The following is a 27,603-nucleotide window of genomic DNA, read 5'->3' as shown; positions in this document are numbered from 1 at the left end:
TTAATGTAATATTTCCTTTCAAATGTTCTACATTTATTTCAGGTATTTTTGATTAAAATATTGAGTTTATTTCACATGTGCATTTTGTATCCCAACCATTTCCACATCTGACTATCACTTCTACTATGGCCCATCATAACATTCCGTACATACTTAAATCCAAGCCTAGGGTGGAGTTCCCTCTTTAAAAACTACAGTATTTCTCCTGGTTATTTGATATATTGTATATATGCATATCTGGTTATTTGAAGTCAGATAGCGAAGGGAGGGGTTCAGGAGAAAAATGGAAATCAAGACACAAGAAAGGGTATCAATGTATTTGAAGTAATGTACAATCAATCTGGAGAATATAATGTAACCCTTCTATTAATTACAATAAAAATATATGAGAAAAAAACTAAACAGGTATTTTGGACCACACATTCTTGCAGCAGAGCCTGAACAACACAGTGCAGGGAAAGTTCTCACCTTGCATTATAAAATGGAGAGCCAGGTATCAACAGTTAGAGAAAGAAGATTGAAAATTTCAACTAACTGTTCAAACTACTTTCTTAAAAGAGCCTTCCTCAATCGCCTGAGTCTGTAGTTGATGAACTTGGCTTCCACTTTGGTGAGAGAACCACTTTTTCTTATACTTACTTGCATTTTTGCTTTAATGTCTTCTACTGAACTAGGTCCTTTTGGTGTTTTAGGAGATTTTTCCTGTTTTTTGAAGGATATTGGACCTTCTGATCTTGGTGTTGCTTGTTTTGAATATTTTTCCATTCTGGTTTAATTTTTGGCTGGAGTATCTCATGTAGATTTCTTTACTGGAACTTTTTCTTCTTCCTCATTATCAAAATCATCATCTTCATCCTCCTCCTCATCTTCCTCAGAACGTTTTACCTTTTTCTGTGGAAACTTGCTGCTACCTCCAGATTGTCTCAAGGGGCAGACTGCTTTCCAGACATACTCAGGAGTTTCACATCCTCTTCCTCTTCCTCTTCTGACTCTGCTTCCTCCTCCACAGCAACGAAGTGCTGTCCACTAATGTGCACAGGTCCTGAGCCACACTTCAGCCTCAGCACCAAAGGTGGTGTTATTTCAAAGCCCCAGGGAAACCGTTGGCTTTACACACATTTTCAACATTTTCTGTTTAACTTTAATTGTACTTTCCTCATAATTCATCACTTCTGTTTGCACAATATGTAACTTATCTTTTGCACCAGCCATTAAACTAAACATTCTTAGTGATAATTGGTGCTCATTTTTATCATTATCCACCTCAAAGTGATCATCCTTGTTAGCCTTCAGTTCACAACCAAAAAGGTAGGTCTAGGACCACAATGGGCTCATGTCCATGTCCATCAAGTCCTCCTTGGGCAGCGCACAATGAGGGTGGATGGAGTAATATAGCTCTGCGAACAAGCAGAGAAGCAGACAGCATCACACAATATACTTCAGGTAGTTTGGGGGTGGATTTGTGTGAGGAGGAGTGAGGTCATGGTTCTTGAACTTGGACTGGGTGCTGTCTTTGAGCTCTTCAGCATTTTAGCTCAAGGCTACAGCCCTACTCTTGAGTCAAGCCCCACTTCCCATGTCCTAGAGGTGAATTTGAGACAAATATCCCAAGTCCTTTTGTGCTTGGGCTCGCTTTGAAACTTCATCCTCAGATACCCTGAATAGCTAGGATTACAAGCATGAGCCACCATGCCTTGCTCTTAATGTAGACTTTTTACCAATTTGATACACTCTAAGTCTGCTATATCTGCACAAGCTATTGGGTGCTGGCAAATATAACATTTGAATTATCCCACATTTCTTTAATTGCCAGTGTTTTCTACTTTTATTGAAATAAATAGAAGGTCCTTGTTTCTGGATGATTGGGTAAATGCCAAGTAGTGGAATTGCTAGGTCATAGGGGAGCTCTATATTTAGTCTTTTGAGGAACTGCCATCCTGCTTTCCATAGTGGTTGAAAGAGTTTGCACTCACACCAACACTGAAGTAATGATCCCTCCTGGCCACATCCTTGCCAGCCTCAGTTGTTATTAGATTTCTTGATCCTGGCCATTCTAACTGGAGTGAGGTGGAATATTAGAGTTGTTTTGATTTGCATTTCTTTTATGGCCTGATATGTCAAGCATTTCTTCATGTGTCCAAATGTCATTCTAATTCCTTCTTCAGCGAAGACCCAAAGTCTTTGCCCCATCTTGTAATGAGATGGTTATTTCTTTGGAGAATAGTTTTGGAGTGATTCAATTTTTTTATTATTTGATATATTTTAGATATGAGGACTGTGTCTATTGTATGGTTAATGAAGATCTTCTCCCACTTTGTGGGCTATGTAGCTTGCTAGCCATGTCCTATGCCATTCAGAAGCTCTGCAGTTTAATTCACTTCCACTTATCCAAACTGTCTTTGATATGCTGTGTTTCTGATTCTTTATTAAGAAAATTTTGACCTGTTCCAAGGAGACTTAGTGTGTCTCCTATTCCTTCTTGTCAAATTTTCAGTGTATCTGCTTTACCTAAGGTCTTTGATCCATTTGTATTTAATTCTGGAGCAGAGTGACAAAGGAAGTTCTAACTTTATTTTTCTGCAGGTGCTTAACCAGTTCTGCAAGTACCACTTGTTGAAGAGACTGTCTTTCTTCCATTCTATTTTTTTGCTCGCTTGTTAAAGATTAGGGGACCATAGGTCTGTGAGTTGATTTCTCAGTCTTAAGTAATATTCTATTTGTCTCAGGCCTGTTCTTCTGCCACAACCAAACTGTTTTGTTTACTATAGCTCTGTAATGAAGTCTAAAGTTTGGCATTGAAATTCCTCCTGCATTGTTCTTTCTGCTAAGAATTTTTTGGGTGTACAGGACCTTTCACTATTCTATATGAAATTTGAATTGTTTCTTCTGTTTCCTTAAGGAATGACATTGGGATATTGATGGGTATTGCATTTAATTTGTGGATAGCCCTTGGCAAGATTGACATTTTCACAATGTTAATTCTTGCACTACAGTACCATGGGAGGTTTTTTCATTTCCCCAAGTCTGCTTTAATTTTCTTTTTCAGGATTTTAAAGTTTTCATCATAAAGATCTTTATATTCTTCATTAATTCCTAGGTTCTTTATTTTCTTTGAGCTCTTGCTAAAGGGGTTGCTTTCCTGATTGCTGCCACAAGCCTCTCATTTCTAGCATATAAGAAGGTGGTTGACTTTTTAGAGCTACTTTTATACCCTGCTACCTTCCTGAAGTTTCAAATCAGCTCAAGTAACTTCAGAGTGCTTCCATCTTCTGCTGATCCTGCAAGTTTTCATACTATAATTTATCTTAAGTGTACTCTGTTGTTTACAATAAGATTTATGGGAAATGCCTATACAGGTGCTTTTGGCTCAATAAAATAGCAAACATCTATTTCTTTTAATTATTGTATTATGCAGGTAGTTTAGATAAAGCAGTCTTACATGTGGAAAATAATTTACAACTTGGTCCTTTGACTTTTCCTGAAATTTTACATTAGCAATTATTTTTCAAATGAAAAAAGTAATAAACCATTCTTTTCCATTTCTCATGTTATACACTGTTTATATTCATTACATTCTGGGGGTTAGTAAACTGTTTTCTACATATATACATTGCTGACAAAATTCCTCTTGTAGTACTCAAAAATAAAAGGTTATTGCAAAAAAATGCCATGGTAAAATAATGAGAGGCTTTTAGGCGCAATAAATCCTAGTGTTCTAATTCTCTTAATTTCCTTTATGATTTAATGATATGATGCCTTAGGTTTATGACTGGTATTCATGTATATAGCAGGGTAAATAATCGGAAGGCCATACAGTCCTGTATTGTGATAGTTGCAATAACCTGGATGTAATGAGTTTAATGAGCATAGGATTCCCATTATTGTAGAATTTCATTAAAACATATTCAAATTTCATCTGTTTATAAAATGGTGTGCCATTCATTTTACAAAGAACTCCATTACAATTCAGAAGTAAATGCATAACCTGAAACACTAGTCACAATTTCTTGTATAGATGATTCCATCCTAGTCATTAGTATTGAATGCTCTGCTTTTAAAAGAAAATCAAAAAAATAATTTGCGTAGTAATTAGTGAGAAATAGGTGATAAAAATGATTGTACTCGATGAGAAAAGGAGAAATATCAAGAATAGCAGTCTGAGAAGCAGATCAGGGTCTCTCTATGATCCCTTGACCATGGCCGAGGTGCCCACGGCCTCACCTGCTCTCCAGCATTCTACGGTGTCCACCAGGGCCACAGCCCTTGCAGCCTCTGAGCTCCAAGGGAGTGGAGGTATGAGAGGGGGGCCTCTGTCATGGCCATTCAACTGGAACCTCCACCCTCCCGAAGATGCTGCCGCTCTCCCAAGCCATGATTACCGGTATGACAGCCACTCCCGCCTACCAATCCAGACCCAGCCGACTTGAATGTTGCTATTGTTGGTTCCCCTCTGCACCGCCCCCAGTCACTGGCTAGTGCTGGTCGCCTCACAGAACTGAGTGGAGCCACATTGCTGCTGGCCACAGGCCGATCCCATACATGCACTTTACACTAGGTCCATTGCATTCACCAAGGGGGCCGGTGGAGAGATAAAGAAGGGAAAGCTAACTGAGTTACTATGCACTGGTAACTGATTCCTTGTATTTTTTTTAATCCTTTTGAACTTTATGGACTAAATGGGCAGCCAAAATGCCTCACTAGGAAAGCACCAGTGAAGAATGCATCCCAGTGTCAGCCAAGGCTGCCAAGGTGGCTGCACAACTTGTTCAGATTAAACAGATATTTGTCCTGTAAGCTTAGACTACGTTTTTCTGTAAAGAATTGGCATCAATTAGATAGGAGAGTGTCTTTCTTCATGTCCACGTAGTTAGTATTGAATTCAATATCCAGATATAAATAAATAAGTGTACAAAATACAAAAGTGACTATAATAGCTGTTGCAACAAAAATTTTTGCACACTGTGTAAAAGTGGATTTTATTTACACCTTGGAAAGTATCTTGTCAATTTCCCGGAAAGACTGGAAGCTAACAACCATACTATGGAATGGATGGTGCACTGTGAGACCAGTGAATGGATTCCTTTGAGCCAATGCACAGAAAAAGGGAAAACATGTGCCATCAAAAGAGAGACTGAGTGCCAGTGGTAGAGTGATTGTCTGGAGCACTGAGTCCCAGGTTTGATTCCTTTGTACTACAAACATACAAAAAAAAGCCAGAAGTAAAATCTCAAATGCTAGATTTCTAGCCCTGAGGAAGTCAAAGGAGAGTGTTGAGACCCTGAGCTTCAAAAAAGAGGAACTGAAACCTGAGTTTGAGAAATACTACAGTATTCTTCAGCAAAGGTTAACATGTGTCCTCCTACAAGTGAGACATCGAAGTTTACAATGCAAAGAAAGAAGAGTCAAGGGAGAATGAGGTATGATACTACCAATATGTGCTTGCTTTATGCTCATAATCAGATCTATATTTTACTTTGTTTCCTAGGGAACATTTGGCATTATCACTATATTATCCCTAAATTACAGTTTTATAGATGTGATAACATTTTAAATGAATTTTCTGTCTGTACTCAATACTATGGTGATAGAAATATGACATTTGAATGATGCTGCATAAAACTGTGCTATATGCCTTCAGTTGTTATCTTAGCTAAGATCCATCCACATTTCTAGTGCCAAGAAAACATGGGAGAGCTCTCATAAACATAATGACTAATATTATCTGATATGAAAATATGAAACAAAGCATTACCATCAATTTCCACCTTCCACAATGCCTACAAATCAGCATCATAAAATTAGGTTTAAAACTTTTAGAGCTAAACATTTACTTTTAGTTGGATCATATTTGAATTAATTACCAAGGACATATTTTATGAATATGATACAGCAAATAATCTATATCCAGATTTATACTACCTTTTCATACTAGATTGTAAAACCTGTTGGATCCATCTCTGTTCTTTTCTTTTTAAATTGTTTTGATATATTTTTCATTGTACTAAACAGAAGGATTACATTATATTCACCAGACAGGTGTATTACTTCACATGCATTGATACCCTTTCTCATGTCTTGGTCCTCATTTCCCTACCCCTAACCTGCATTTCTGGGGAGAGACTTGATCCCCGACATGAGTATTGAATTCTCTGCTTCTCAAGGAAAACAAAGCAAGGGAACTGAATGTTAATTAGTAAGAAATAGATATTCTGTGTAAATTATAGTATTCAATAAGAAAGGGAGTAATGCCAAGAATTGTAATCTATGATTCTCTTGGTAGGAATAACATAAAGGAACAATTTTGGACATAATTTCATCTGTAATGTTGAAGAACCTGAGTTAGGCCAAAAGCACCAAGATACCATTTTTAGCAGAGTGTTTTAGATTCATTTCTTCTTATTAGATTTAATACTAACTAGAGTTTCCAATTATATAAATATTATAAACTGCAATTTCTCTATGAAGTCTAGGTTTCATCAATATTGATGTGTCATATGAATAGTAAATATCATATGAATATGGAATTGTAAGACTGATTTGAGCAATTTTCCAAAGCATACAATCATTAGATCCTTTTATATTTCTGTAGAAGCTTTCAATATTTATATAAAAAGTGGCATGGATATCTTTCTGGAATAAAACATGTTTTACTGTTACTGTTATTGGCATTACATACAGATTTTTCCAAAAACGAGTATTTTAATAGCACATAGGAACACTCATAAAGATGCATTACTTATTCTTGTACCAGAATTTTATATAATTGCATATTTGTGTATTTCTCCTTTCCTTACCCATTGTTGAATTCTTCTATATGACTTGTCTAATGTCAATAATTCTTATCTCTTTGTAGCTATTAGTCTGATTTTTACAACTATTCATTGTTGCCATAAAAACTGTGGCTGTGTTGTGTGCTTCTCAGGCAACAAAATAGTATCCACAATGTAATAACCAAGAGAGCCAGAGTAGTATCAAATTTTGGCCAGAGTGCAAAAGTTAAATAGTTTCTTTAAGAGAACAGTTTTCAGCAGAGCATGAAGGAAAGGTGCCTGTAGTTCCAGCTGTGGGGATGGCAGCAATCCCCAGAGCAGGGTCAGTGGGATAAATCCACATGTTTTCCTATGCAAGGCTCTCACCTTTACCTACATGTGAGACAGGGTGACTACAATCAGAAATACACATCTTGCTGCCTAAGATCATACACACATTGTAGGCAGTTCTGAATATCAAAGGAAAGTGAGTTTTCCACAAATGTCACTTCTTCTTCAAGAATTGTTCTGAATATCAAAGGAAAGTGAGTTTTCCACAAATGTCACTTCTTCTTCAAGAATTGTGAAACCATACAAAGTTGTTAGTGCTTGGTGTGTGGCTGAGGGTAATGACACATACTAGTAAAGTGCTTACTGAGATGGAAAAGTTACATTGTGTGCAGGTGAATAAAATAAACAGGTAAAATATGTTCTTGAAACCAGCTGGGAATTAGTCCACAAGCCACAAAGGTAAATTCCTGGATGCAGGGGGAGGAGTGTGAATCTGTGTAAGAGGAGATGGAGGTTCTATGTATAAAGACTATGAAAATGGTGGAGGTGGGTGAGTGTGGGAAAAATGAGGAATGGAAATAGAGCAGCAACAGGAGGAACTGAAAGGGTGAAGCTGTGAAAAGTTCTACATAGTGGTATGAGGACTTCAGAAAATATATCAGAGAGTGGACATGCACCAAGAAAAAGAGAACAGTACAACATGAACAGACTATTGTTCTTTCATCTGGTGCTCTATCTGTGTGATCACATGACATGTGGTCTAGATCAATGGGAAAAAACACTTATGTGTTAGTGCCTTAGCACTCAGGGGGAAGGCTGCTTAGTTACGTTTTATAGCTCTGAGATTACCTGAGCATTGTATGTTTCCTGAGGACCAAGGAGGAACAAGTCATTTGGAAAGCCTCTGACCATGATTTGTGCAGGCCTGAAGGCCTGCAGGCCTGCATCTCGGGATCCTCAGTAGAAAGTTGGACATAACACTACTACCTTCAGAAGTCATCTGGATCGTGTGTAATATATGGGTTAAGTATAATTGGCTAACTGGGTGTTCATTTCTAGATCAATCTGTATTCTCCTATACTCAACTTGCTACACTTTACCAGAGTGGGGAAGCGGTGTTCTAAAGATGTAAAGAAAACTATAAGTGCAAAATCTTCTTCCCTGGTGTTTCAGGATCACTAGGAAGAAATTCTCCTGATGCACACACTGTATTTCTATGTCATCAGTGCCTTCAATACTAAGATCCTCCTATACCAGAAGTGGTTCATTCTACAAATCCAAGAGAGTACACCTAATGCAGGTGCCAACACTTGGGATAGTGTGTGGCTAGATCTTAAGTTTATCCTTTGCACTTAGTGAACTGTATGTATAGGGGTTGTAATTTCCAAGGGGGAAAGACTGCTCGTTAGAGCTCAGGGCTTGAGCACTATCCTTAGACTTTCTCAAGCCTAGAGCTCTACCCCTTGAGCCTCAGCACCACTTCCGGCTTTTTTATATGTATGTGGTACCAAGGAATTGAACCCAGGTGTTCATTCATGCTAGGCAAGCACTTTAACCACTGGGCCAAACTCCCGGGCCCCAGGCCCACTTTTCATTAATTGGTGTGCCCTGTAGAAAGAAGAATGCCTCCAATAGACAGAGAGGAACCAACATGCTCAATGTGTAATCCCCATTACCTTGGGGATGCTTGCAGGGACCTCTGATCAGTACTAGATGGGGGTCCAGCAGGCAGACATTGCCCCTCCCTATCAGGATCAGATTACAGCTTTGGGCCTAGCTGCCTGGAGGAAACTGAAGGAAGGTATCTCTGAGTCTCTGATAGTAGGAATTAACCAAAGACCAGGAGAGGACCTATCCACTTTTATTGATAGAGTTGAGGGGAGCATAAAAAGAAAATCTCTGAGCCCTTGGAACTCCCCAGTATTTGTGATTAAAAAGCCTAATGGCAAGTGGAGACTACTCCAAGACTGAGAAAAATAAATGAGAGGATGGAACATTTTGGGACCCCCACAAAGGGGGATGCCCTGCGTACCTACCATTCCTAATGACCAATATCTCGTAGTCGTAGACATCTCCACCCAGGAAATACTGAGAAGTTTTCCTTCTCCCTTCCTTCATTAAATTATAAAGACCCTGATTTGCATTTTGAATGGAGAGTTCTACCTCATGGTATGGCCAATAGTCCTCCTATATGTCAGGACTATATGTCTAGAGTCTTATCCCCTCTTAACGAGGAGACAGGCTCACTTTTCTATGTATATATGGATGATATCATTATAGGAAGCTCAGACACTCAGCATTTAGATTGTCTTTTTAATAAATGTCTCCAACTGTTAAAAGATAATGGCTTCCAACTTCAAAAACTTTTTGGTGAAATTAATTGGACAAGACCATGGATCCCCATAACCACTGTGACCCTCACACCTCTTTTTGATCTCTTAAAGGGTCCTGATCTGACCTCCATAGTAGCGTCATCAGCTAATCATAAAGAGGTTCCAAATAAAATTCAATTAGCAGCCTTAAAGAGGTATGATCCTCCTATGCCCCTAACGCACTATGTCCTATCAGGGCAGACCCTCCTTACTGCCCTTTTAGGCCAGGAAGGGGAACCTCTTCACTGAATTCACCTGTCAGTCAGAGGAACACCTAGAGTTTACTCCATGATTGACCAAATGGCAGATTGTATTGTCAAAGGACGAGATTTATCCGCTTGTCTTTTTGGGAGTGAACCCCACTCGCTTATTCTCTACTTTAGGATTAACAATTTCTCTTGGCTACAAAGAAATAATGCTAGACTAGCAATACCCATGGAAGGCTTTCCAGGTAAAGTGGATTGTCATTATGGTCCCCATAAATGGATGAGCTCCTTTAGTAAACTGGGGCGTCGACCTCCAAAACTTTTTCTAAGTAAAGCCAATCTCTCCTTCCCCACCATATTCACAGATGGAGGCAAGAAGGGAGCTTCCGATATTTTCTCCCCAGGTAAAGGCAATTCTTCTCCTGCAGTGACCCTGTCTCATGAAATACAGGGCTCAGTGCAATTTAAAGAACTTTATGCTGTGGTGTTAGCTCTATCTGAGGTTACTGGTCCTCTTAACCTATTCTCAGATAGCCTTTATGTGGTCAATTTGTTAACCTCATAGAAGCTCATATTAAACTTGATAGTAACCCCATCACTCCTTTGATGATTCAATCTAGAAATTTGCTAAAAGGATTGCACCTAAGTTTATCCAACATCTGAGGGGACATCAAAGTCTTCAAAGTATTTTGACCAAAGGCAAAGCCCTTGCTGACCAGTTAGCCTCTAATCCTGAATGTTACACTTTACAGCAGGCTATCTCTTTCCATCAGCTCATGCATGTCAACTGGAGGCGACTACACTACCGATTTCCCCAAGTTGCTATTATAGACCTAAAAAAGATTATTAGGATCTGTATGTCATTCCATCCTTTCTTACAGGTTCCACTACTCCAAATGGGTGTTGTTAACCCTCGAGGCCTTAGGCTTAATAATCTGTGGCAAACAGATTTTACACATTTTGCCTTTTTTGGAAAGATTAAATACATTTTTTTAACAATAGACACCTTTTACCATGCCTGTTGGGCTCCAGCCCATTCTGGGGGAGAGATCTAAACATGCTATCAGTCATTTTCTTCAATGTTTTGCTACTCTCAGATTGCCAGACCAAATAAAAACTGATAACCATCCATGTTTTGTAAGCAAGTTTCTTGATGACTTCTTTAAATAATGGCAAATTACCCATACTACTGGCATCCCTCATAATCCCAGAGGACAAGCAATAGTAGAGATATAACCATGTCCTTAAATCTCAATAAAACATAAAGGGGGAACACTGTCCCCCCATGATCAGCTAAAGATGGCTTTGTTTATTCTCAATATTTTAAATTTTGCCAAAGGAGAATATCTCTCACCCTTCCAGAAACACTGGAAAACCTCTATTCCCTATCCAACTGTCTATGTCCAGTGGAAGGACCCCCTTAATGTGGAGTGGAGGGGCCCAGATGCCGTCATTACAGCTGGAAGAGGATTTGGTTGTGTTTTCCCCACTGATGAAATAAAGCTAATTTGGGTCCCTGCAAGGGATCTTAAATATTATCCCCAAATATGGAGGGACCCCAATAATATTGGTGAGGACCCAGAAGGCTCTCTGTCTCCTGAGGGTATCTCTCTCTCTCCTCTTTTTCAGAATAAATAAATAACAGTACTGATCATGTTTCTTCTTGGAGTCAAGATACCCATCATCAGTGTGGGGTTTGGTGACCCCAGGCAGGACAGAACTTTATTACACAGGACAGAGCTACAAGCCAACTTCCTCTGGACCGGACTGCACAGATGGCTACCCTATGTCCTCCCATTTCTTGGTTCTATTCTCCTCTTGTTCTTATGTTTAACTTTTGGGCCTTGTGTTATCAATAAGGTCATACAATTTCAATAAGGTCATACAATTCATTCAAAGCAGGATAGAATCAATTCAGTTGATGAATGTAGAGGTGCATTACCAGAGGCTTGCTACTGATGCCAATGACCTCTATAACCAAGGAGAGCCCTATAATGAGGAGGGACTTCTTGATTCCCCGTAGATGTCTCCCCGAGAGCCAATGACAGGTAAGATCTCTGGAGTGGAGACAACCTAAGACAGGCCTGGGGGTGATCTGTACTGTGGGACAGAAGGTCACAGAGCACAGGGTAAGATCTCCTGAAGGTGATGACCTAAGACAGGGGCTTTGCGGGTGCTTGTACCACTGACCTCAGCAGCAAGTACAGGGCTTTGGCCAGGCATTCACCCCTTGCATACTTTTAAGGCATCTCTGTGTACTTGACTCAATTGAGCCCCCCCCCCCAGCTTCTCTGGTCTCAAAGCAGTACAGGTCTCATGTGCTTTCTGCACCTGTCCTGCCCAGTACCTGAAAGCCCCACCGAGATCCTTAGTGGTAGCATGGTGGCCCTCTTCCTATTGGCTAGCTTCCCAGTTCCCACCTTCTCCTACCCAACAGTATGTAACTAATTGTCTGATGCAATAAAGAGAGAGATCAGCAAAGATCAGCAGAGAGATCGGATGCGCTTTCATGGTTAACACTGTTTCTGACTCAGCATGGTTTTTTCTTCCCCGGTAATTGAGGGAGGGCTGGGTTATCGATACTTACCATCTCACTCGGCTCCTGGGGGACTACAGGCTGGCCCTGTGTGTCCCTCCCCATTCTTGAGTTGCTGCCCCAGAGAGAAGCAAAAGGCTGGCACCTGCATTCTTAGAATTAAGGAAGCTGAGATCTGAGGACTAACATTCAAAGCCAGCACATATAAATTAGCAGAACAAGTCAGAAGTAGAGCTGGGGTTCAAGTGGTAGAGCAACAACCTTGAGAAAAAAACAAAAACAAACAAAACCCCTGACAGGATAGTAATTAGGCTCTGAGTTCAAGCCCTATTACTGGCATGCACAGATCACATATGCATGTATACGAGCTTGCACATGTGTACATGTGCCCACATGTGTGTGCACATACACAAACAGGTACTAAATATTGAACAAGTAAGTACATACAGGCTTTTGTTCGGGGATCTATTGTAGGCAATATTGTTCATAGTTTCATTTTTCTTCTAGAAATTCAGGAGATCTTTCAAGGTTGAAAATATTACAAAATGATGCAGTGTAAGCTTCTGTCTAATGATATTCCTTTTCCAGCTATTAATTTGGGGACAATTATTATGTCTAATATTCCTAGTATTGTAGTATTAGAATGCTCTTAATCCACATAAGAATTGTTGCTTTTAAACTAGAATGAAAAATTGAATCCCCCTTTTATAATTATTGAAAAAGATAATAAAACTAAAATCCAGGAAAATAAAAATAAATAAATAAATGAAAACAGATCTCCCCCAAATTAACACAATCAGATAAAACCAATGGAACTATCAGGACACAAACCAGGAAGATCTATAAAATAATAAGTACTTTTCAAAATATAGCTAACCTAAGCCTCCTTGGCCCCAATTGTAACTCTTTTTTTTAAAAAGAGACAGAAACAGAACAACTCAAAGCTTGGACAAATGTTACTGCTTCAAACTGCAAGGCTTCTTCATGGCAGGAAACTAGCTAGCCTGATAAAGAGAAAGACCAGAGTAACAGAACTGTTCCAGAATCATACAACATACAGAGGCCTCCAATTGAAAATTTACATGCAGCTCAAGAAATTAAGTTCTTCAAAACAAATTGATAAAGAGCCAAACATCACATGAAAAGCGGGGCTGTTGACATAGAGGGGCCAGGAGTTTGACCTACTGGTACAGTGCTTCACCTAGCATGCTCTAAGCCAAGGACTCAATTCCACTGTACTACATACATAGAAAAAAATCCAGAAGTGGCTCTGAGTGGTACTGGGCTCAAGTGATTAAACTTTAACTCTTTAGAAAGCCCAAGTATGTTGCTACAATCTTGAGTTCAGAGACTAAGGCAAAAAAAAAGACTTAGAGACAGACTTCAATGATTATTAACTCAGCATGGCCATAGGCACATGAAGAAATGCTCATCATCTCTGTACATGAAACATGAAAATTAAAACAACATTGAGATTCCACCTCACTCCCATAAAAACGGCGCTTATCAGGGTCACATGCCAGATGGATGCCAAGAGGAATTCCTTCTGTAGAATAAATATACTGAATTCTATCACAGTTGCTATGAATTTCATTATAAAAGGTTCTTCACATAGGAATATTTGACTTCATCGTCCAATTTGATTCCAGTAGAATGCATTTTTTTTACCATTCTGGTCTACTCCATTTTTTCCATATATTTTCATTGTAATTAATAGAAAGGTTACATTATATTCACCAGATAGAAGTTGCATTACTTCACAAATATTGATACCCTTTCTCATGCATTTTAATGACAAAAAATGAGCTTCATTTGCCATCTCACAATAAGATAATCACAGACAGAGGGATACAAAGAATTCATGATCCTTCTTTCTTAGTAGACAATTTTATTCATGCTGCTTTCTATTTAAGAGAGGGATACTTCTCTGTTGGGTGGGTCTGCTTTTCTTCTTCAGATACCAAACATTCCCTTACCCTCTTTTCTATTGTTATATATCCATGTCCACTTTGTCTAAGGGATATGTTGATGTTTTCTCTTTGCTATATGCATGAGGCATTCTTTTTTTCATATATTTTTTATTGTAATTAATAGAAGGATTACATGATATTTGCCAGATAGATGGTGCATTAATTCCCATACATTGATACCCTTTCACATGCCTTGATCCCCATTTCCCTTCCCCCCACCCCCAATCCTCATCTTGTTTTGCCACGTTACCTATCCAATTTCAAATAACCAAATACAAATATATACAGATATAGAAGGTAACAAAGTGAGATAGTGTAACAATATGAGAAAACTAAGGGACAGCAAAAGACATGAGAGATAACATAGTACCTTAACAACAGCAATCATTCATTATATGGCATATGTTTCTATATCCTAGAGATCCTTTCATTTAGCGTCCGACTATATGACCTTTTGTATCAAGGTTTTGCTCTATTGCAAATCTCTACTAGGAGAGCCCAAGGTTTCTACTGATTATGACAAGTGAGGAAAACCATTGAGCCTAAGTTCCTTTGAGTCTGGCTTACTTCAATTAATATGATCTTTTCTAAGACTTTCCATTTCCTAACAAACTGGGAAATGACATTCTTTCCAACAGCAGCATAAAATTCCATTGTGTACAAATACCACAATTTGTTGATCCACTCATCTACTGAGGGACATCTAGGTTGGGTCCATATCTTTGCTATGGTAAATAGTGCTGCAATGAACATTGTTGTGCTGGAGGATTTCTTTGTTTCTGGATGATTGGGTAAATGCCAAGTAGTGGAATTGCTGGGTCACAGGGTAACTCTATGTTTAGTCTTTTGAGGAACTGCCATAATGCTTTCCATAGTGGTTGAACGAGTTTGCACTCCCATCAACAATGTAGTAGTGATCCCTCCTAGCCACATCCCCTCCAGTACCTGTTGTTATTAGTTTTCTTGATCCTGGCCATTCTAACTGGAGTGAGGTGGAATCTTAGAGTTGTTTTGATTTGAATTTCTTTTATGACCAGGGATGTTGAGCATTTCTTCATGTGTCTATAGGCCATTTTTGTTTCTTCTTCAGAGAAGACTTTCTTTAAGTCTTTGGCCCATGTTTTAATCGGATGATTGTTTCTTTGGAGATTAGTTTGGGATTGATTCAATTTTTTTGAGCTGTTGATATATTTTAGATATGAGGCCTTTATCTGTTGTATGGTTGGTGAAGATTTTCTCTCACTCTGTAGGCTTCATTCTTATTCCTCACTCCTATATGGATTTGTTAGAAGTGTTTCAAACTATATTCATCACAAGTGCATATATTGTTGATGAACTGTCTCAATCTTTTATTAAAGAAAATAAGGCAAAATTCAGCTGGCCATGTGGTTGAACTCTCTTATTATTCTCCTTCTTGGGATACCATGCACATATTTTCCCATATCTTTCCAGGTTTTAGGTGTACAGGGACAATTTAAAGGTAGACATTTGAAAGCAGGCAAGCCTTAGTACCAATAACCACAGGTACATTGCAACATTCCTCACATTTCCTTTTATTTAAAAATCATTTGAAGCTAACAGAACATTTTATTGATTTGATAATTTTCACTATGGAAATTGTAATAACTATTAGAAAAATACCTTGTAAAGGCAACTTCTGGCACATATTTCCAAGCAATTGTTTAATATTTGGAGAAAGTTTGGAATAATCACTATGTGTCTTTCAATTATTTCAATTAGTTCTTCCACAATTCAAGAATGAATGTATAAACTTTTCCATATCCTTTCACATTGATAACACAATGGTAATTTAAGATATGAATATACATGTATATATCAATCTTTCTGTATTTAAACTTTGTATGAGCTTTTATTGTTCATACACATTTTTTACTAACATCCTGGAAAAATCCCTTTCGAACCTAAACTCTTTTCATATAATGTTGATTGCAAGATTGATTTTAATAAGATATGTACACATATCAGGAGATGATGCAGCAATGGAAATGCAACATCTCATTATGGTTTGAAGTGTGATACTGCTCTTCATGTGAAGTACAATATTATCCTGACTATATCTTTTTTGGTAAGTTTTGTTTTGGTATTGCATTATATTGTTATTCCGTTGGCATTTTTCATGACCAAGAGAAATTTCCTAATGCAAAATTGATTCACACACAAACTTTCTCAAATAGCCAGATTTACACTTTTCAGAAATGTCTTGCTTTGAAAATTGAGGTGAACACATAATGACTATGCACTGAATCCCTGACATTACATAGGGAGATATAGCCTACAGCATTTAGAAATCATGGGAAGTTTAAGATTCATCTAATGTGAAAACTCTTCCTACCATTCCTATACTGAAGTGCTTCACATATTCACTAAACTTATCACAAAAATGGATATTAAGGACCTAACCTTACATTTCAGTGTCAGAAATGAGCCTGTTCATGGACATAGGTTGAAGTAAAGATGAATTTCCTGGTTGGTCACACTGGAAGTGAGAATTATGAGGTAGATCCTTGAAACTGTGACCCCATCTGCGGGTCCACTCCACGGAGAAGGAAAGTTTGCTTGGGAAAATCCTCCTATTGGGTCTTCTTTCTTCGCTCTGAAGAAATTACTTAATACTTAAGTTTCAGAGACCAGCACTTGGCTTTCCCCTTCTATTCCTTCATCCTCCATCTCCATTTGTGTATTAACAGCTTAGCATTGGATATCAACGTGGGCATTTCTAAATAAAAGTTTTTTCAGTTCTGACTCTAAATTCTGAACAGGTAACTCAGATTTTCTCAACTAGACACTACTCAATGAACAAAATAACCAGAATTTATTACTTCTCAAAATATTTCAGAAAATAGAGATTTCCATCTTCTCTGATTTGACATCTATAGCTCTGTCTGACATGCTGTTGATCACAGTATCTATAAATCTGTCTGACATGATGTTGAGATATATATGAAAATTGATGTCGAAATTATGTGGGTGTTGTTCATTTCTATTTTACTTCTAAATATATTTTATATGGAATATTCTGAATGTAATTCTACTTGACTTGAATATGGGAAATGTTATTTAAACTGCAAAATCTGTGTTGAAATTAAATTTGCTATATTTCTAATACTCACTTTGAAAAGCAATACTATATATTTGATTTAGAGAAATGAAAGTGTTTTAAGGATTTGTAGCTTGGGCCAAGAGTATGACCTTATAATCAAGTTATAGCAATGTATGCAGAAGTCCTTGATTCTACTTTTTGGAACTGCTTTTGGAATAGTTTCTCAGAGGAAGCCAGGAGTGGCCCTTTGGTTCAAATCTGAAAACTCTGACTCTGAGAAGGGTCCAAGACAATGTAGGGGAGTTGAAATCATTCCTTAGGGCTGGCAAAATAATGCCTGAAACTCTTGTTGTCAAGAGTTTACAAAGGGAATTTCATTGCATGGTGATAGTGTGTGCAAATTTAAAATTTTGGTAATGGATTTGAATTTAATATGTGATTTTAAAAGCTTAAGACAGCAAAAATCTTTGAGCATTTAAAGCCTTATTAGATTTATTAGAGTAAATAAATATCCTAAAACTTTGGAGTATGAATTTCCTAATAGCAAGTGATATCTGAAATGAACATATCTAATACCATTCTTTGTCCTTGTTTGATTCACCTAATTATAGGGATTCAAAAGAAATGCAGAAATTTAAAATGGAATAATAGTTAAAGTTTTGTATTTTCCCAAATTCATGTACTATTTGATTTAAAGCTTTTATTTTTCAGATGAATATGTGGATCTAGAAATGTGCCTCTATTGTAAAACTCTCTAGATCAGGTCTTGTAGATTCCCATATATTCAGGTGAAATGCAAACAGGTAACAGGTCACATGATTATGTTGCTATTTCACAATTATTATGGATATGAAGGATAGGTCGTAGCAAACGTGAGTGAAATAATGATGAAAATGTCTAGGTAGAAATAAAAAAGGCAGTGTTTCTTAATTCCTTCTTTGTCATTCCTCTGTGTACTAGAGCCTCAGTCAAATACAATCCCCCTTGTGTATAAATAGAGCATTGCCTTGCACAGCATGAGTAAGTTGTTTTATGTTGGATAATTACACAATCACTGAGTCCTATATTTCAAAACACTTATTTGAGATTTACTTCTTTAAACTTCCCGCATGTACAAATGAAAGTTAAAATAATTCTTAAAATTTTAAGTAAGACTTATATATACGTCTTTTTCCCAATTGTCACAGTATGCATACGTGTATGGTCTATAATGAAGTGATATTTGAGTAAGTATTCTGTCAAACAATGCTCAAAATCTAAAACCAATATTGTTGTAAATGTGTATTTGCAACACTGTTAGATAAAAATCACTGCATTCATACAAGCTACTTTCCTTTCAGTGCTTGCCACCTATTTTCATGGGATCATCTCAGTAATTATATCACAAGTTGTATGGACAATACATATTTTGAAGGCCATCTACGTACCCTGAAACTAAATCACATTTCAGATCCTGTGGGCCACTTACGCCCATAAGCTGTGATAGCTTTTGTTTTCTTTATTGAATATTACTTGGGCAAATAAACAAGTCAAGTTGTCTGAAGATAGAGGACAATTTTTCTCCTCTGAGGAATGCTGGGATAAATGTAAGTAATTGTTTTTTTATTCATTTTTGTCCCATCATTTTTTTACTTTAACAAGAAGTAAAGCATTATGTTCTCATGGAAATAAACATAAAGTATAATTTTTTGTTGTTTTTTATTTTATTTTTTTTGTCTGGAGAATGTACAGATGGTTTAGAGTAACATTCTGCAAGTAGTAGGTGAATTACTTCCCATACATATATACCCATTCTCATGTCTCTGTTTTTGTTTCCCATCTCCCAAACCTCCCAATAATCATGCTTTCTTATTTTAAATACATGTATATACTCTATATCAGTTACTACATACAATAACAGCATAAGATTAATCATAAAGGTATATAAGGGAAGAGATATATCCTAGAACATTATGAACAACAATCATACTAGATAAACCTCCTGTTTCCATATCCTAGAGTTCATTTCTTTTAGACCTATATTTTAAGACATTATGTACATGGCTTTTGTGCTATTGTTTGAGGGATGTGATTTTTCTAATGTGGTAATATGGCTAAAATCATACTATTTTCTAGATGTGAAGGAATGAGTCTTTTATAAACTAAAATACATGTCAAGGATCCAAAATTTTCCTCTCTAAACTTGAGAGCCTTTATTTTCTTAAGTCCAGTTTCCCATCATTGTTTCATTTAATGTTGGTGCCTTAAAGTAGATAATATTACATGTCTGTGTTTCTCTTAAATAGATAATGTTAAAGTCAATCTTTTCTAGAACCTAAATACATATTATTATTTTCTTTGGTAGAATGCTTGAAATATCTTGACTCAAATTTCATTTTACCACAACAAAATACTCAAAGAACAACAGGTAATGTATTATGGACTTGTGAACACTATGACTCCATCAAAAACGAACATCAAACTTTCTTTCCTAAACAAGGTTTAAATTGGCACTTGAAAATGCTGGGAATTTCTTCCTCTCCCATTCTGTGGTTAATAATACCATTCACATATGGATTTAAAATTTGTACTAAGCAACAATATCATCAAAAGTAGTGAAAAGAAGACTATGCAGGGCTAAAATTCCTTTATTTTCTAATGCCATAATCTATTTTAACAGATTGTTGGATAATGTCCATTCTTTCAGTTATACTAATTCTTCAGTTGTAATCCTTTCATAGCCCACATTGCAAAGAAATCTATTTTGTTTGTTGTAGTTTGTAGTCTTTGGCTGAAAAGTCTTGGGATGGATGATGTTACCGCAGCTCCTCAGCAGAGGATCACAAGAGCACCTTCCAGTTTTCAGTAGGGTAAGTAGAGATAAGATAATCATGGGCTGGATTTGATCCATGAGCTTCATATTTCAGTGTACACCATAGCTATTTTATCAGTAGTGAGACTCTATGGCCCAGCTCACTGAATGAAGTTTTAAAGTGAAAATATGTCTTATTTTTCTTTTTGTTAGTCATGGGCTTGAGCTCAGGGCATGAGCACTGTCTTAAGACTTTCACAAGGCTGGAAACCTACTACAGGAGCCTCATCACCACTTCCGACATTTTAAAAATTATTGTAATTAATAGAAGGGTTACATTAATTTGACAGATAGAAGGTGCATTAATTCACATACATTGATACCCTTTCTCATGTTTGGTCCCCATTTCCCTCAACTCCACTGCCACACCTCATCTTTTCCATTCTTCCCTATCCAATTCCAAATAACCAAATAAAAGTATATCCAATATATCAGATAACAAAGTGAGATACTGTAACAATATGAGAAAACCAGGCAAAAGAGATGAGAGATAGCATAGTACATTAAGGACAACAATCACTTATTATATGGCTTTTGTTTCTATATCCTAGAGGTATTTCATTTAGCATCATACAATATGGCCTTATGCATCTAGGTTTTGCTGTATTGCAAATCTCTTCTAGGAGATTATGAAAAATGAGGGAAACCATTGAGCCTATATTCCTTTGAGTCTGGCTTACTTCAATTAATATGGTCTTTTCTAAGTCTTTCCATTTCCTAACAATGGGGCAATGTCATTCTTTCAACAGCAGCATAGAATTCCATTGAGTACAAATACCACATCTTGTTGATCCACTTATCAACTGAGGGACATCTAGGTTGGGTCCATATCTTTCTTTGGTAAATAGCGATGCAATGAAAATCATTGTGCTAGTGGATTTAGTATGCCCTTGTTTCTGGACTTTTGGGTAAATGCCTAGTAGTGGAATTGCTGGGTCACAGGGGAGCTCTATGTTTAGTCTTTTCAGGAACTGCCATAATGTTTTCCCTAGTGGTTGAATGAGTTTGCACTCCCACCAACAGTGTAGTATTGATCCCTCCTGGCCACATCCCCTCCAGCATCAGTTGTTATTAGTTTTCTTGATCCTGGCCATACTAACTGGAGTGAGGTGGACTCTTAAAGTTGTTTTGATTTGCATTTCTCTTATGATCAGAGATGTTGAGCATTTCTTCATGTGTCTATAGGCCATTCTTATTTCTTCTTCAGAGAAGACTCTCTTTAAGTCTTTGGCCCATGTTTTAATGGGATGATTGTTTCTTTGGAGATTAGTTTGGGATGGATTCAATTTTTTGAGCTGTTGATATATTTTAGATATGAGGCCTTTGTCCATTGTATGGTTAGTGAAGATCTTCTCCCATTCTGTAGGCTTCCTTATTAGTTTACTAGCTATGTCCTTTGACCTACAGAAGCTCTGCAGTTTAATGTAGTGCCATTTATCGAGCCTTTCTCTGATTTGTTGTGACCCTTGTTTCTTATTAAGAAAGTTTTGACCTGGGCCTGATGTATCTCTGATTCCCTTCTTGTAAAGTTTTCAGTGTGTCAGCTTTTACATCGTGGTCTTTGATCCATTTGGAATAAATTCTATTGCCGGGTGACAAAGAAGGACCCAATTTTAGTTTTCTGCAGGTGCTTAACCAGTTCTACCAGTACCACTTGTTAAAGAGGCTGCTTTTCCTCAATACTATTTTTTGGCTTGTCAAAAATTAGGTGGCCATAGGTCTGTGCGTTATATCTGTTTCCCTCAATTCTTTTCCATTGGTCTTCCAGACTATTCTTGTGCCATACCAAACTGTTTGAGAATTATAGCTCTGTAATAGGGTCTAAAGTTTGGTATTGAAATTCCTACTGCACTGGAGGCCAGGATTTTGTTGACAAATTTTGCCACAATATCAATCAAACACATGAGTATATATTTCTCTTTATTTGATGAATCTGTCTGGTTTGGAGATGAGGGTTATACTGGCTTCATAGAATGAGTTTGGTAAAGAGCCTTCATTTTCAATTTCGTTGAAGAGCTTGAGGAGTTGTTGTGAGCTCTGCTTTGAAGACCTCATGAAATTCAGCTGTGAATCCATCTGGCCCTGGGCTTTTCTTAGGCGGAAGTTCTCTAATTGCCATTTTTATTTTATTGTTTGAAATAGGCCTGTTTAGTTGGCTTAGTTCTTCTTGGTTCAGTGTTGGTATGTTAATATTGGCTAGGAATTCCTCCATTTCTTCTAAATTCTCAAATTTGTTGTAAAGTTTTGAGTATTCCCTCACAATGCTTTGGATCTTGATGATTTCTGTTGTGATATTACCATTCAAATCTGTGATTTTGTTTATTTCGGTATTGTACCTTCCTTTTTTGGTAAGATTTTCCAAGGGTCTGTCATTTTTGTTAATTTTTAAAAGTACCAACTCCTTGTTTTGTTGATTTTTTCTACAGATTTTGGACTCCAAATCACTTAATTCTGCTTTGATTTTAATAATTTGCTTCCTTCTACTGTGATTAGGGTTCATTTGTTGCTCTTTTTTCTGGAGGTTAAGGTGACACATTAAATTGTTGGTTTGTGATATTTTCAATTTGTTATTGTAGGCACTCAGAGGTATAAATTTTCCTCTGAGTACTGCCTTTGCAGTGTCCCAAAGAAGCTGGTATTTTATGTGCTCCTTTTTGTTTAATTTCATAAATTGTTGGATTTTTGTTCTGAGCTCATCAATTACCTATTGGCTATGAGTTACAGAGTTTTTGTTTGTGGAGACGGGTGTTCAGTACCAATTTGAGGTCCTTGTTGTCTGAGAGAGTGCAGGGAATGATTTCAGTGTTTCTGAATCTGGACAAGTTTGTTTTAAGTCTTAAAATATGGTCTATTTTGGAAAATGTTCCATTTGCTGATGAAAAAAATGCATATTTTGTTGTTGCTGGGTGGAATATTATGCTGATGTCAGTTAGATCTAGTTGGTCTATACATATGCTCAATCTATGATTTTCTGTTGAGTTTTCACCTGGTTGATCTATCCAGAGTGAGAGTGGTGTGTTAATGTCTCCAACAATCATTGTATTTTGATCTATGTATGTTTTCACTGAAAGTAAACCTTGATACATAAGGCCATATTGTATGATGCTAATTGAAAGGATGTCTAGGATATAGAAACGAAAGCCATATAAAGAAAGGTTGTTGTCCTTATAGTACTATGTTATCTCTCAGCTCTTTTGCTGTCCCTTGGTTATCTCATATTGTTACAGTATCTCACTTTGTTATCTGATATATTGGATATATTTGTATTTGGTTATTGAAATTGGATAGGGAAGGGGGAAATCAAAATGGGGGGTGGAGGGAATGGTAATGGGGACCAAGACATGTGAAACGGTATCAATGTATGTGAATTTATGCACCTTCTATCTGGCAAATATCATGTAACCCTTTTATTAATTACAATAAAATATATTTAAAAAAAGTAAATGGGTAGAAGAACAAATACAAAACAAAACAAACAACAACAACAAAAAGGTATTCTTCAGTTTTTTGGGGTTGTGGGGACAGGATAGGCAACTTGTGTCTCCACTAAATTTGGGATCCAAACACTTCACAAAGTCTTTCTATTTTGTGATTTGGCTTAGGGGTTTTTTGGATCAGATTGCTTGATTGGTAAAACCAAGCTGAAAGATCCACGGTGGCTTTGTTTACCAGGGCTGGGGCCAGATTTCTGGCTAAGGGATCTCTGGGAAGTCCTTTGCCAGTTAGATTGATGGCTTTGCAAGAATCACCTCTCAGGTCCCAATTGCTTTGGCCCGGTCTTTGCCAGCAGTCAAGATGGCACTGCTCTTAGCTTGAGGGGGAGGAGTACCCTCCCAATGCCATTCTAGGGCAGAAGTGGAAACTTACCCTTGGAGGTATTCACAAATTGTTGGATTCTCAAGTCCTGTGAAGCTGGCAGGTCCGTGCACAGCTCTGGTCTCATGCAGGCTCTGTGTGTCTCTGTCTGCAGTCAGCAGGTCGCTGCCATGAAGCGCTGTCTCACTACTGGCAGTTTTCTATGTACATAGTACTGAGGAATTGAACTGCTAGGCAAGCAGTCTATCACTTTGACAAACTCTAGGCCACTCTCCAAGTGTTATTAAACAACATAGCCCATTGTAACCCATGGAACTATTCAATTTACAAAATGACTTCTGAAATATGACAATTGGAATTGAATTGTAAGTTATTCACTAGTGTCTGCATTTTTATGTAAATTCCTTATGAGAATCTTTGAGATGACATCATATTTCCACTAGACGAAGAGTCATATAAATCAAATACACACCAAAAAATATCTTAAAAATATTTTTACATGCATTACGTATTTAGTGATATTGAATTAAATATGAAAATATTTATGGAAAGTAGAAAACACAAAATAGTCAGCAGTATTGTGAATGTACATGGAGGGTAGACAACACTAAAGGAATGGGGATTGTGTAGTAAGTTGAATTGGTAAGTACTAGAACTTGAGTGTGCATTAGTCAACATATGCACAGACTCAAAAAGAAGGAAGGAAGATAAAAGAAATACAATAGTAACTTTATTGACCCAATCATCGTAATTGTTTGAAAATACCTTAATCATTCACAACCTCCACAGGGCTTTGAAATTCTCAATGTCTATTTCAAATTTAAATATGTTTTGTGCATAAATCCACACAATTAACAAATTGTTCTTAATATGATGGCATGTCAAATTAAACAGGTAACAGATCTGTCAATGAAAAACATAAAGGAAAGTCCTCAAGAAACTTGACCAGAGCAAGTGATAAACATGATCAGTGAAAAATAAGCTCGAACATGAAGAAGGCTATTTGTGACCATTATGTCACTAAACAAAGAAGAATGTTGGAATTCATCATATTCACAAGCAAAGCAGAAGGAACTCCAACAAGAATAAAACCCCCTAGCTAAATGTCATCAAACAGACCCTCAAATCTAAAAACATGAAGAAGTCCTTACAACATCTAAAACAAGAGATGCAAGCCATCAAAAAGGATAAGTATGAGGGTGGGAAAGGAAAAACAAAGTAGAGAGCATTGATAGCAGGTTACAAGATGCAAAAGAGAGAAATGACTTGAAGATAGATTGGTTTTTATAGATGAAGAACAAAAAAATGAGTCAAAACAAGTAAAAGAAATATGAAAGTTTTTATCAGATGAACTAAGATAAATTATGAAGCCTGATTTAAGATTAATTGCTATTGAGGAGGGGCTGGAGGAAGAGATTAATGGAATTGGAAATATACTGAAAGGAATCATTTCAAATTTCAAAAATATCCCAAAGGTTAGGTCCATCCTGACAGAAGAAGCTCTCATAACCCCAAACAGACCTGATCAGAAAAGGACATCCTACGTCTACATTGTAATCTGTAAAGGATCAATCGACACCAAGGAAAGATAAAGTATCCAAGGGCTAAAATAAAATCACAAACAATGGAATCAATCAGAATAGCCACAAATTTATCAGCAGAGATCATGTAACAAGAAGTGTTGGAATGATATATGCCTTGCTCTAAAGAAAAAATAACTTTGAAACTAGATTCTGTACACAGCTAGGGTCTCATTGAGGAAAACAAAATCTTCAAGATCAAAGAAAAATTAAAACACTATATTGACCACACCAGCATTACACAAAATTCTCAGTTGTTCTTCACATTGGAAGCATTCTATTGACAGAGAACATGCTGCTCAAGGTATTGACAGAGAAATCACACTTCAAAGGAATGCCAGGTAATTATAGCAAGAATTGACTATCACAGTCCTGCAAGAAGTACAAAAAATGGCAGGAACTGGACAATATTTTCCAGTGGAAAAACCTAGATGAGAGTCCTCAAGTCTACAAATACCACTGGTAAACATGATCAAGGAATTCTTTGAAACTGTGAAAATGAATATAGGTAAACCTGAATATGTACATGGTTAGGCCAATCAAAGAATAATTGAAGAATTCATAGTTTCACACAAACATAGAGCTAAATGAATTCCAACAAAAGTCCTATGAGATTAAAGCTTATACTAAGCTAAAGGAGTTCAAAGACAGCACTCAAATTTAAATCAAGCAGGTAAAAAATTTAATACAAGATCTAAAACAAGAGTGCCAACCCTCAGAAATGACGGACTTGAAGAAAGGAAGAACAATGTAGAAAGTATTTACAATCAATTAGATGATACAATAGAGAGAATCTCCAGAGTTGAAGAGTCAAAAAGATATAAAGAAAACCAGAAAACAATTCAGGCCAAATGCAAGAAATATGAGAGATTTGTTTTAGGACTTCCAAAGTAAAATTTCTAATTTCATAATTAATGCTAATTTGTATTGACAAGGCCCTGGATTCAGGCCCTAATGGAATTAGAAATAGACTTTAGAGAACCGTATCAGAAAAATTCTCAAATATCCAGAAGGACAGATCCATCCAGAAACAAGTAACAGCCTTAAAAGAAAAAGACATCTCACTGCTACATTATATTCTGTACAAGATCAATAGAGACCAAAAAGACATCTCACTGCTACATTATATTCTGTACAAGATCAATAGAGACCAAAAGAAAAGATCCTTAATGTGGTCAGGGAGAAGAGAACAACCACTTACAAGGAAAACCAATCAGAATAATGACAGATTTCTCAGTAGAGACCATTCAAACAAGAAGCCCTTTGAAAGATGTATCTCATGCCCTAAAATCAAATGACTACTAATCAAGAATACTGTACCCAAGTAAGCTCTCACTCAAAGCAGGAAGGAACAATAAAAACCTTCTTCCATACCATGAGAAAGTTGACACTTTAATGACCAAACCAGCATTATGAAAAATTCTCAAAGACGATCTACACATTGAAAATCAACACAAACAAGTTACTTACAGAGAAATGGCACCTTAAAATCATATCAGCTAATTACAGTAAGAATTGACAGTTACAGGCTCTAACCAAATACAAAAAAACGGTGTGGAATAGTAAATATTATAATCTGGACTGGAACAATAGAGACCAAGGAAAGAATCCTTAAAGTGGCAATGGAGAAGAGAACAACAACTTGCAAAGGAAAACTAACTAGTTTCAACACAGATTTCTCCACAGAGACATTGCATGCAAGAAGAGCATGGAATGATGTATGCCATGTAACAACCAACCATGAATAATGTACAGAGCTAAGGTCTAATTTATAGTCAGAGAAAAATTACCTTCCACAGCAAAGAAAAATTGAAAGTGTATGTTGACCAAATCAACTTACATAAAACTCTTAAAGAGGTACTACACTTGGAAAATCAATGCAAACATGATATTGACAGAAAAATGACACTTTCAATGCACACCAGGTAATTACAACAAGAATTGACAAGCCACAGGTCTAATGACATAGGAAAAATGGCAGGTGCTAGTAAATATTTTCCAAATCAGACCCTCGATATCAATGCACTTAACTCTGCAATAAAATGACATAGATCCATCTTTCTGCTGTCTTCAAGAGATATCTCTTGCCTCCTAAAACATTCTGTGTGAGAGGCTGTAATAAAAGCTATCAAGCAAGAGGTCCCATAAATAGGGAGGACTATTCATATACC

At 37.0% G+C, this 27,603-nt stretch overlaps 2 pseudogenes; one reads left to right on the top strand and one right to left on the bottom strand.

Annotated features, from left to right (window-relative positions):
- Nucleotides 1-543: 543 nt before the first annotated feature.
- Nucleotides 544-1,350, bottom strand: LOC150040218 (nucleophosmin-like; annotated as a pseudogene).
- Nucleotides 1,351-4,618: 3,268 nt separating this feature from the next.
- On the top strand, nucleotides 4,619-8,222 carry LOC150040217 (R-spondin-3 pseudogene; annotated as a pseudogene).
- Nucleotides 8,223-27,603: the final 19,381 nt, after the last annotated feature.

The sequence above is a fragment of the Megascapheus bottae genome, chromosome Y (assembly GCF_031878675.1).
Source record: "Megascapheus bottae isolate mThoBot1 chromosome Y, mThoBot2.hap1, whole genome shotgun sequence".
NCBI classification, from domain to species: Eukaryota; Metazoa; Chordata; class Mammalia; order Rodentia; family Geomyidae; genus Megascapheus; species Megascapheus bottae.
Note: the sequence above shows the minus strand (reverse complement) of the source record. Positions and strands in the feature narration are given on the sequence as shown.